Below are 12,163 nucleotides of genomic sequence, written 5' to 3' on the forward strand. Positions count from 1 at the left end.
TTGGGTTGGAGGGTTTTTATTTTGTCCTGTAACTCATTCAATGTAATTGGAGAATCCAGTGGGTTCTGGTAGTCTTTAATAGTTGATTCTAAGATCTGTAGTTGATCATGTATATGTTTTTGCTCTTTGTTCTTTGTTATAGAACCAAAAAGATTGGAGAAGTGGTTTACCCAGACATCTCCATTTTGGATAGATAATTCTTCGTGTTGTTGTTTGTTTAGTGTTTTCCAATTTTCCCAGAAGTGGTTAGAGTCTATGGATTCTTCAATTGCATTGAGCTGATTTCTGACATGCTGTTCCTTCTTTTCCGTAGTGTGTTTCTGTATTGTTTTAGTGATTCACCATAGTGAAGGCGTAGACTCAGGTTTTCCGGGTCTCTATGTTTTTGGTTGGACAGGTTTCTCAATTTCTTTCTTAGATTTTTGCATTCCTCATCAAACCATTTGTCATTATTGTTAATTTTCTTCGGTTTTCTATTTGAGATTTTTAGATTTGATAGGGAAGCTGAGAGGTCAAATATACTGTTAAGATTTTCTACTGCCAAGTTTACACCTTCACTATTACAGTGGAACGTTTTACCCAGGAAATTGTCTAAAAGGGATTGAATTTGTTGTTGCCTAATTGTTTTTGGTAGGTTTCCAAACTGCATTCCTTCCACCTATAGCATTTCTTAATGTTACTCAGTTCCTTTGGCTTTGATGCCTCGTGGTTGAGTATTGCTCTGTTTAAGTAGACTGTGATTTTGCTGTGGTCTGATAGGGGTGTTAGTGGACTGACTGTGAACGCTCTGAGAGATTCTGGGTTGAGGTCAGTGATAAAGTAGTCTACAGTACTACTGCCAAGAGATGAGCTATAGGTGTATCTACCATAGGAGTCCCCTCGAAGCCTACCGTTGACTATGTACATACCCAGCGTGCGACAGAGCTGCAGGAGTTGTGACCCGTTTTTGTTGGTTATGTTGTCATAGTTGTGCCTAGGGGGGCATATGTGGGAGGGGATGCTGTCACCTCCAGGCAGATGTTTGTCCCCCTGTGTGCTGAGATTGTCAGGTTCTTGTCCGGTTCTGGCATTTAGGTCGCCACAGACTAGTACATGTCCCTGGGCCTGGAAATGATTGATTTCGCCCTCCAGGATGGAGAAGCTGTCTTCATTAAAATATGGGGATTCTAGTGGGGGGATATAGGTAGCACACAGGAGGACATTTTTCTCTGTTAGGATAATTTCCTTTTGAATTTCTAGCCAAATGTAGAATGTTCCTGTTTTGATTAATTTAATGGAGTGAGTTAGGTCTGCTCTATACCAAATTAGCATACCCCCTGAGTCCCTTCCCTGTTTCACACCTGGTAGTTTGGTGGATGGGACTACCAGCTCTCTGTAACCTAGAGGGCAACCAGTGGGTCCGTCTCCTCTATACCAGGTTTCTTGCAGGATGACAATGTCTGTGTTACCGATTTCTTTGGTGAAGTCCGGGTTTCTGCTCTTTAGGCCAAAGGCAGATGACCTCAGGCCTTGGATATTCCAGGATGATATAGTGAAGGCTTTTGTTCCATAGAATGTCCAATGTTGTTGGTCGTGTGGTTTGGCCTCAGGCCAGTAAGTGTGAGCAGAGCCTGCTGAGCATCTGGTACATGCTATTGGCTTGGGCGAGTGTGAGAGTGGGGGTTGGGACTGTTTGCCCGCTCACTACCTGGGCGTATGTGTGGCTTCCATGTTGAGGCCCTCTTTGCGGGGGTGGGGTGCATGGGGTGGGCAGGAGTGGCATAGGTCTGATCTGAGGGGGCCTAAATGGGGTGTGGGCATGGTTGACGTGGGGGGTGTTGATTGGTTGGGGTGGGGGTGTGGATGTGTCTGGGTGTACTGTGGTCTGGATGTAATTCCTCTTGGCGTGGGTCCTCTATGTGTAGGTCCAGGGGGTCCTGCAGGTCTGGGAGGGTGTCTCGCTGGTCTGGGTGGAGAGTCTATTGATCTGTTGCTCCTGTGTGAAGTGTTGGGGATACGTTTGAGAGCGTATCTCTCTCTCTCACACACACACACACACACACACACACACACACACACACACACACACACACACACACACACACACACACACACACACACACACACACACACACACACACACACACACACACACACACACACACACACACACACACACACACACACACACACACACACACACTAAACTAAACTAAACTAAACTAAACTAAGCTAAGCTATGCAGCAAATGCTCTGGCAAATAAGCAGAGACCTGAAAACATCATCCATCCTGGAGCTGAGTGAGTAATGCTTAGTCTGAAGCTATTTTTTACTTTCAAAGGCCAAGAAGAAAAATACATCACAATGATATATTTTACTTTATAAGGACTGAATGCTCAGGCTACCAAGCTTGCTAGGACAAAGAGATACAGCTTCAATTAGCACTGACATGTGAAGCGAGAGGTGTCGAAGCCTTTGAGCCCAACAAATGGCTGGCTATGGCTGGCTACCCCATTCAGATCCAGAGGCCTTGAAGCCCCCTCCTGCTGTTCAGTCCATCCAATGGCATTTTCTACAAGAAATCTGCCTCCAGAAATATAAGCTTTTCCCAAGTGGATGTGACACCTACTCCTGTTGCCTGCTGCACTGCTGCTTGGATTCTGCCTGGCAATCTGTTCACCGTCTGCCCTTGGTTGTCTCCCCCTGTCTGGTACAGGTATCCCCCGCCCCCTCAAACTTTCACTCGCCTCCAGCACACAGGCACTGTTGGGGCAAGTGACTCTGAACTTATAATGCTAAAAAGCTTTTAAGCAAGCCTTCCTTCATGAACTTGCCTCTGTAAAATGTTATAGAATGGTCCTGATCCCCTCTGTCGAAGACGCTTGGAACTTCTTTTTTTATATTTTCAGTGGTATTTTTAACAAATACGCCCCCATAAAGAAAATTAGAATTAAAAACAGGTTCAGCCCCTGGTTCGACAGTGATCTTGCAGAGTTACTCCACCTCAAGAATTGCATATGGTGAAAGGCTCGGCACATACATACTCAGGCTGACTGGCTCTCGTTCACGCATATGAGAAATAAGTGCACTCAGGCTATCCGGGAGGCCAAAATCTGAAAATCTGCTGTCTCAGCCACTGCCTGTCACCAAGGTAGTACCCCAAGACTCAATCCTAGGCCCCAAGCTCTTCTCAACAATAACATAGTTCAGGGCCTCCCGGGTGGCACAGTGGTTAAGGGCGCTGTGCTATCAGAGACCCTGGGTTTGCGCCCAGGCTCTGTCGTAAGCCGGCCGCGACCGGGAGGTCCGTTGGGCGACGCACAATAGGCCTAGCATCGTCCGGGTTAGGGAGTGCTTGGTCGGTAGGGATGTCCTTGTCACATCGCACACCAGCGACTCCTGTGGCAGGCCGGGCACAGTGTGCGCTAGCCAAGGTTGCCAGGTGCACGGTGTTTCCTCTGACACATTGGTGCGGCTGGCTTCCGGGTTGGAGAGAAAAAGGGGTAAAAAACTAAAACAAAAAAAACAATAACATAGTTCAGGCAGTAGGAAGCTCTCACATCCATTTATATGCAGATGATAGTCAGCTGGCCCCTTCTTGGATTTTGTGTTAAATGCGCTACAACAAGATTTCTCTCCCCTTAACCTTGTTCTGATCACCTCCAAAACAAAATTCATGTGGTTTGGTAAGAAGAATGCCCCTCTCCCCACAGGTGTGAATGCTACCTCTGAGTATTCAGAGCTTGAGGTAGTCACCTCATACAAGTACTTGGGAGTATGGCTAGACGGTACACTGTCCTTCTCTCAGCACATATCGAAGCTGCAGGCTAAAGTTAAATCTAGACTTGGTTTCCTCTATCGTGATCGCTCTTCTTTCACCTCAGCTGCCAAACTAACCCTGATCCAGATGACCATCCTACCCATGCTAGATTACGGAGACATAATTTATAGATCGGCAGGTAAGGGTGCTCTCGAGCGGCGAGATGTTCTTTTCCATTCGGCCATCAGATTTGCCATCAATGTTCTCATAGGACACATCACTGCACTCTATACTCCTCTGTAAACTGGCCATCTCTGTATACCCGTTGCAAGACCCACTGGTTGATGCTTATTTATAAAACCCTCTTAGGCCTCACTCCCCCCTATCTGAGATATCTACTGCAGCCCTCATCCTCCATATACAACACCCATTCTGCCAGTTACATTCTGTTAAAGGTCCCCAAAGCACACACATCCCTGGGTCGCTCGTCTTTTCAGTTCGCTGCAGCTAGCGACTGGAACGAGCTGCAAACAAACACTCAAACTGGACAGTTTTATCTCAATCTCTTAATTCAAAGACTCAGTCATGGACACTCTTAATTACAGTTGTGGCTACTTTGCATGATGTATTGTTGTCTCTACCTTCTTGCCCTTTGTGCTGTTGTCTGTGCCCAATAATATTTGTACCATGTTTTGTGCTGCTACCATGTTGTGCTGCTACCATGTTGTTGTCATGTTGTTTTGCTACCATGCTGTGTTGTCATATGTTGCTGCCTTGACATGTTGTTGTCTTAGGTCTCTCTTTATGTAGTGTTGTCTCTCTTGTCGTGATGTATGTTTTGTCCTATATTTATATAGTTTTTATTTTTAACATTTTTAATCCCAGATCCCGTCCCCGCAGGAGGCCTTTTGCATTTTGGTAGGCTGTCATTGTAAATAAGAATTTGTTCTTAACTGACTTGCCTAGTTAAATAAAGGTTAAATAAAAAATAAACACACATAAAAATGATTCTGTGTACTGTGCTCAGCTTTCTAAAAGTCAAATGTCTGTTTTCCGACTGGTTACTGCACTCTATCTTAAGCTTTGGACAGTGATGAACTTGCTTCACTATGCCTGAACAGAGGCTCAATGTGCAGTAAGAGTATTATTCCTCTTTCATGACTCCAAATTTGTCAGCATAATAACATTTGAGGTTTTATGCCTTCGCTGTAAATCTACCGGACCTTGGACATCATCCATGTGGCAGTGGTTAAGGCAGGGCCTCGTCTCCCTATTTGACCTTTACTGTTACACGGCAGGACCAGGTGGTGGGCTCTTCCAGTAGCTTCCTGCCACTGTGCTCAACAAACATCTGCGATCTGTCTCTATCAATGCCACCTGACTCTCTCATGGCATGCTATTTTATAATCATTTCAGGTACTCCTCTATGAATAGTGTGCATCACTGTACAGGCCTTCTTTCTAATGTGTTCATTTCACAACCGTAATGTTCATATCAAGTTTGTTACACAGAAGCTTAGGTCCCCTGTCTCCTGCTCAGTGCAAATACCAAGGTATTGAAATAAGAAAGGTATTGCAATGGCATTTGCATGACATTACAGTGGCATAATTTACTTATCAAGTTTGATGTATTATGATTATTCAAGTCAAATGTTTTGTGTCTAGGGTGCAACTCTAGAATGTTGAGCCCAGGCAAGGTGTAATCTAATCTGCTGTTGAATGTCTCACTCACCCAATCCTGCCTAGCCCATAGAGGGGCAAAATGATGATGTGTGGCGACTGTGCTGCCTGTCCTCCAAGGAGCTGGGACTAATATAATCTTTCTCTACAGGAGTACTCATTCAGGAGCACAAATCAATATGATTGTGACCTAGGGAGCTGTCTATCCAATGAAAGATAATTGAGAGTTGTGTTGGTGGATTCCCATCTGAGAAAAGGATATGTAATCAGTCTCTTTATCTATCGACCCGTTTGAGTTTTGGGTCGTGCCATGTGGCCTTTAGCATGTGTCTAGTATTTTATGATTCAGGTTCTTGAAATCTGACAGGAGCTACTTGGTAAATGACAGTCATGATACCCTATTCAAAGAGGCCTTTGTCCTGCAGACTGCTTCCTCAAAGGGGTTTGGGACATGTTGTAACCTACTTGACTGGGTTCAAGGAGTTAGCACTCGGCAGCAACTGTGCGATCACTCTGCCAAGGGAGTGGGTTCTGAGAAAGGACTGTTGCTTTGATGTGAAGGCCGCTTCTGATGAAAGTGCTATTGTAACAGCACAATGCCATTCAGACAGGGGTCTTCAGATCAAGTTATGGCTTGAATGGGTCTACGTCGCTAACGGCTGAGGGAGGGCTATTTGATAACCCTTACAAAAAAACATTCCAAGTAACAAGTAGGTCAACAGAAATGGAGAGCACGAGGAGTGTGAAGTAAAACATCCCAAATTATGGTTACAGCAACCCCTGTTGTCAAAGCTACTTACTTCTGAGAGGTCTGCCTTGAATAGATAGTCTGTAGAATTCATTCCAAGAAACCAAGCTGAGGCTAAGTATTGTGGCAGATTACTCACTGCCACTGAACATGGGCTGAAACCAGAGCTGATGAGAGGGTCCAGGGAAGAGGGGGGATAAAAAGGTTACTGTATAAATGCATTTGGGGGGGGTTAACAGTACCCTTGACTTTTATGCACTTATCAGTACTTTCCAGAAGCCATTTCAAAGGTTCTCTGTGGCTCTTCCTGGAAAGTGAACAGACATTTTACTCAATCATTCTCATATTTTTAAAACCTGACCATAGTATCATCATGAGTCAAGTCAAACTAGATGATAGGTGATGCCTAGTCCATTTAACATATTTCATGGCTAGCATCACCATTTTTAGAAACGAAGCAAATGTTTCTTTATTAAGAAAAAAGGCACTACAACTTTTTTTAAAGCTGATAACAATAGACGGATGGGTTTGACAACGTCCCGACAAAAGTTGCGCTCAACCCTGAGACAAAAGGCTTTGTGTTGTCATTTTCGTAGGTCAGATAGCTAGCAACAACGACTAGAAGCTGCTGTCCAGTGAATGTAGAGGGCATATTTCAACCCTTCAAGCGTGACACAAAATGCAGAAATAAAAATATAATTCATGCCTTACCTTTGATGAGCTTCTTTTGTTGGCACTCCAATATGTCCCATAAACATCACAAATGGTCCTTTTGTTCGATTAATTCGGTCGATATATATCCAAAATGTCCATTTATTTGGCGTGTTTGATCCAGAAAAACACTGGTTCCAACTTGCACATTGTGACTACAAAATATCTCAAAAGTTACCTGTAAACTTTGCCAAAACATTTCAAACTACTTTTGCAAGGCAACTTTAGGTATTGTTAACGTAAATAATCTATAAAATTGAAGACAGGATCATCTGTGTTCAATACAGGAGGAAAACAAACTGTAGCTAGCTTTCTGGTCATGCGCCTCTATCAGTACACTTGAAGTGACCCTTGTTCTGAACAGGGCTACCTCTTCATTACACAAAGGAAAAACCGCAACCAATTTCTAAAGACTGGTGACATCCAGTGGAAGCGGTAGGAACTGCAAGAAGGTCCCTTGGAAATCTGGATTCCCAATGAAAACTCATTGAAAAGAGAGTGACCTCAAATATAAAAACTGAATAGTTTGTCCTCAGGGTTTCGCCTGCTAAATAAGTTCTGTTATACTCACAGACATGATTCAAACAGTTTTAGAAACTTCAGAGTGGTTTCTATCCAAATCTACTAATAATATGCATATATTATCTTCTGGGGATGAGTAGCAGGCAGTTGAATTTGGGCATGCATTTCATCCGGATGTGAAAATACTGCACCCTGTCACAAAGAAGTTAGCAATGTGTTAACTATATTTTGTCTGCAAATGTTTATTATCAAAATAAAGAAATCTGCACACTCCATCTGTAATCTCCCAGCAATTTAATGGGTATTTACCAACATTTCGGCATCACTGTGCCTTTAATCTTGCCACTTAGATCCCTTTAGCGGGATCATTTTAATCCAGATCTGGTGAATTGCAGAGCGCCAAATTCAAATTAAATTACAAAAAATATTTAATTTTCATGAAATCACAAGTACTATACACTAAAACACAGTTTAACGTGTTGTTAATCCAGCCGGTGTGTCAGATTTCAAAAAGACTTTACGGTGAAAGCAAACCATGCGATTATGTGAGGACAGCTCTCAGCTGACAAAACATTACAAACAGCTTGCAGCAAAGTAGGTTGGTCACGAAAGTCAGAAAAGCAATGAAATGAATCACTTACCTTTGATGATCTTCATATGTTTGCACTCACGAAACTTCCAGTTACACAATAAATGTTTGTTTTGTTCGATAAAGATTCTCTTTATATCCAAAAACCTCCATTTGGTTGGCACGTTTTGTTCAGCAATCCACAGGCTTGTGCTGTCACGACGGGCAGACGAAAATTCCAAATAGTATCCGTAAAGTTCGTAGAAACATGTCAAACGTTTTTTTATAATCAACCCTCAGATTGTTTTTACAATAACTAATAATATTTCAACCGGACGGTAGCCTTTTCAATAGAAGAGAGAAAGAAAAGGTCTGGCTATCCACTGACGCGAAGGCAATCATTCTCACTCATTTTTTCAGAATAAAAGCCTGAAACTATGTCTAAAGACTGTTCACACCTTGTGGAAGCAATAGGGAAAGGAATCTGGTTGATATCCCTTTAAATGGAGGAAAGGCTTGCAATGGAAAAGAGTAGTTTCAGAAAAACAGCACTTCCTGGATGGACTTTTCTCAGGTTTTCGCCTGCCATATCAGTTCTGTTATACTCACAGACAATATTATGACAGTTTTGGAAACTTTAGAGTGTGTTCTATCCTAATCCGCCAATTATATGCATATGCTAGTATCTGGGCCTGAGAAATAGGCAGTTTACTTTGGGAACGTTTTTCATCCAAACATCAAAATACTGCCCCCTAGCCTAAAGAGGTGGGTATTTGCTGGGAGATTACACATGGAGTGTGCAACTTTCTTTATTTTGATAGTTTATAGTTTATTCACCATTAGTCATCACCTGCACACTAACTATTATTCTGGGTGTGCGGCAGCTCATGTTTTTTTATCTGCAAATGTTTATTAACTATATGTAATATGTTAACTATGTTAACTATATGTCATTTGCGGTCACAATTTGCAGACTTGTTTACGTGCTGCTGTGCGTTTTGTTGCCAACCTTACTTTGCTACCTGACAACTTTACAGTTTTTACTTTTTAATTATCGTTTATATTTTTTGTTTTTCCCTCACTCAACTTTTTTTCATTCAACTTTTTCACTACGGACGTTTTATCTGGACATGGTTCGTCAGGACTTCCAACAGCCGAAGCTAAGTAGTAACATTAACATGATGCCTTCTAATTGCAGTTGCTGTACTCATAATATACAGGAGAATGATCGCCCTACGGCGAGGATAGCTGTGCTGCAAGCCCAGCTTCAGACGCAATCGTTAGGCAAGGGTAATTTCAGTGTAGGAAAGGATGAAACAGCGTCTGTGCCACCAGTAAGTACAGATAGTAACGTTAGTATAAATCCCCTCGCACGGTCCCCGCAGCCGGACAACTTTCTCATGGCTTCTGGAGGGAAATGCTGTAGGAATGCTCAACCGGTGTCGCTCATTCAGCCGACAGAAACTTTCAACCTTAAGCAGCGAGTCAGAGTCAGAGGCCGAGCCTTCTCTGGTCTCTACTCCTCCCGTTATGAGGTCTGAGACACCGAAGGCTCCCACCATTAGCTCTGACAAATTGAAAACCCTAGTCATTGGCGACTCCATTACCCGCAGTATTAGACTTAAAACGAATCATCCAGCAATCATACACTGTTTACCAGGGGGCAGGGCTACCAATGTTAAGGCTAATCTGAAGATGCTGGATAAAGCTAAAACTGGCGAGTGTAGAGAGTATAGAGATATTGTTATCCACATCGGCACCAACGATGTTAGGATGAAACAGTCAGAGGTCACCAAGCGCAACATAACTTCAGCGTGTAAATCAGCTAGAAAGATGTGTCGGCATTGATTAATTGTCCCTGGCCTCCTCCCATTTAGGGGGAGTGATGAGCTCTACAGCAGTCTCACAACTCAATCGCTGGTTGAAAACTGTTTCCTGCCCCTCCCAAAAGATAGAATTTGGAGATAATTGGCCCTCTTTCTGGGACTCACCCACAAACAGGACCAAGCCTGGCCTGTTGAGGAGTGACGGACTCCATCCTAGCTGGAGGGGTGCTCTCATCTTATCTACGAACATAGACAGGGCTCTAACTCCCCTAGCTCCACAATGAAATAGGGTGCAGGCCAGGCAGCAGGCTTATTGGAGTCTGCCACTAGCACAGTCAGTGTAGTCAGCTCAGCTATCCCCATTAAGACCGTGTCTGTGCCTAAACCTAGGTTGGATAAACTAAACATGGCGGTGTTCGCCTTAGCAATCTCACTAGAATAAAGACCTCCTCCATTCCTGCCATTATTGAGCTAAAATGCAAATTAATTACTTAAAAATCATACAATGTGATTTTCTGGATTTTTGTTTTAGATTCCATCTCTCACAGTTGAAGTGTACCTATGATAAAAATGACAGACCTCTACATGCTTTGTAAGTAGGAAACCCTGCAAAATCGTCAGTGTATCAAATACTTATCCCCACTGTATATCTCTTGACACAATTATGAAAATAATCATGGCCTCTAAACCTTCAAGCTGCATACTGAACCCTATTGCAACTAAACTACTGAAAGAGCTGCTTCCTGTGCTTGGCCCTCCTATGATGAACATAATAAACGGCTCTCTATCCACGGGATGTGTACAAACTCACTAAAAGTGGCAGTAATAAGGCCTATCTTGAAAAAGCAAAACCTTGACCCAGAAGATATAAAAAAAACTGTCGGACTATATCGAATCTCCCATTCCTCTCAAAAAATGTAGAAAAAGCTGTTGCGCAGTAACTCACTGTCTTTCTGAAGACAAACAATGTATATGAAATGCTTCAGTATGGTTTTAGACTCCATCATAGCACTGAGACTGCATTTGTGAAGGTGGTAAATGACCTTTTAATGGCGTCAGACCGAGGCTCTGCATCTGTCCTCGTGCTCCTAGACTTGAGTGCTGCTTTTGATACCATCGATCACCACATTCTTTTGGAGAGATTGGAGACCGAAATTGTTCTACACGGACAAGTTCTGGCCTGGTTCAGATCTTATCTGTTGGAAAGATATCAATTTGTCTCTGTGAATGGTTTGTCCTCTGACAAATCAACTGTAAATGTTGGTGTTCCCCAAGGTTCCGTTTTAGGACCACTATTGTTTTCACTATATATTTTACCTCTTGGGGATGTCATTAGAAAACATAATGTTAACTTTCACTGCTATGGGGATGACACATAGCTGTACATTTCAATGAAGCATGGTGAAGCCCCAAAATTTCCCTCGCTAGAAGCATGTGTTTCAGACATAACGAAGTGGATGGCTGCAAACTTTCTACTTTTAAACTCGGACAAAACAGAGATGCTTGTTCTAGGTCCCAAGAAACAAAGAGATCTTCTGTTGTATCTGACAATTAATCTTTGTGGTTGTACAGTCGTCTCAAATAAAACTGTGAAGGACCTCAGCGTTACCCTGGACCCTGATCTCTCTTTTGAAGAACATATCAAGACTGTTTCAAGGACAGCTTTTTTCCATCTACGTAACATTGCAAAAATCAGAAACTTTCTGTCCAAAAAGGATGCAGAAAAATTAATACATGCTTTTGTTACGGCTACCCGGATAAAGCACTAAGTAAACTTCAGTTAGTGCTAAATACGGCTGCTAGAATCCTGACTAGAACCAAAAAATGTGATCATATTAGTGCAAGTGCAAGCCTTCCTAAACTAGCTTCCTGTTAAGGCAAGGGCTGATTTCAAGGTTTTACTACTAAACTACAAAGCATTATACATGGGCTTTGTCCTATCTATCTTTCCGATTTGGTCTTGCCGTACATACCTACACGTACGCTATGGTCACAAGACGCAGGCCTCCTAATTGTCCCTAGAATTTCTAAGCAAACAGCTGGAGGCAGGGCTTTCTCCTATAGAGCTCCATTTTTTATGGAATGGTCTGCCTACCCATGTAAGAGACGCAGACTCGGTCTCAACCTTTAAGTCTTTACTGAAGACTCATCTCTTCAGTAGGTCCTATGATTGAGTGTAGTCTGGCCCAGGAGTGTGAAGGTGAACGGAAAGGATCTGGAGCACCGAACCGCCCTTGCTGTCTCTGCCTGGCCGGTTCCCCTCTCTCCACTGCGATTCTCTGCCTCTAACCCTATTACATGGGCTGAGTCACTGGCTTACTGGTGCTCCTCCATGCCGTCCCTAGGAGGGGTGCGTCACTTGAGTGGGTT

This window comes from Oncorhynchus keta, chromosome 31 (genome assembly GCF_023373465.1).
Source record: "Oncorhynchus keta strain PuntledgeMale-10-30-2019 chromosome 31, Oket_V2, whole genome shotgun sequence".
Lineage (NCBI taxonomy): Eukaryota > Metazoa > Chordata > Actinopteri > Salmoniformes > Salmonidae > Oncorhynchus > Oncorhynchus keta.